Here is a 470-nt window from a genome sequence, read left to right as displayed (position 1 = left end):
CCTAGGCTTTCAGCATGGAGGAACTGTTGAGGAGCCTAACAGAGAATGTCTGTGGCTCCTAAACAGACACTGGGTGAAGACAAGAACACTGGATCTGCTGGCGGTGAGAACACAGAAGGCTTGCAGAGTGGAAACTGGAGAACAGCCATTCTCCTCAGAGCAGAGAGTTCTCCAAAACTGACTTGTGAAGTTACAGTGACCTCAGTCCCGGAATAAACAACCCGACACACCAAGGATGGTCCTATATCCAGCTAAACTACCCTACAAACATGGAAGAAAGGCTTCAAAAAATTCCCAAATAAGCAAAACAGCCAGATGCAAATGAATCTACTCTTCAGAGAAGTTGGCCATCCTTACAACACACGCAAACGACACGCGGGACCTCAGAGCATCAAGTACAACTCGGGAACCGAAGGGCCCTGTGAGTGAGTGAGTGAGCATGTGTGTGTGTGTGTGTGTGTGTGTGTGTG

The sequence above is a fragment of the Mus pahari genome, chromosome 6 (genome assembly GCF_900095145.1).
Source record: "Mus pahari chromosome 6, PAHARI_EIJ_v1.1, whole genome shotgun sequence".
Taxonomy (NCBI): Eukaryota; Metazoa; Chordata; class Mammalia; order Rodentia; family Muridae; genus Mus; species Mus pahari.
This window is presented reverse-complemented; position numbering follows the sequence as displayed.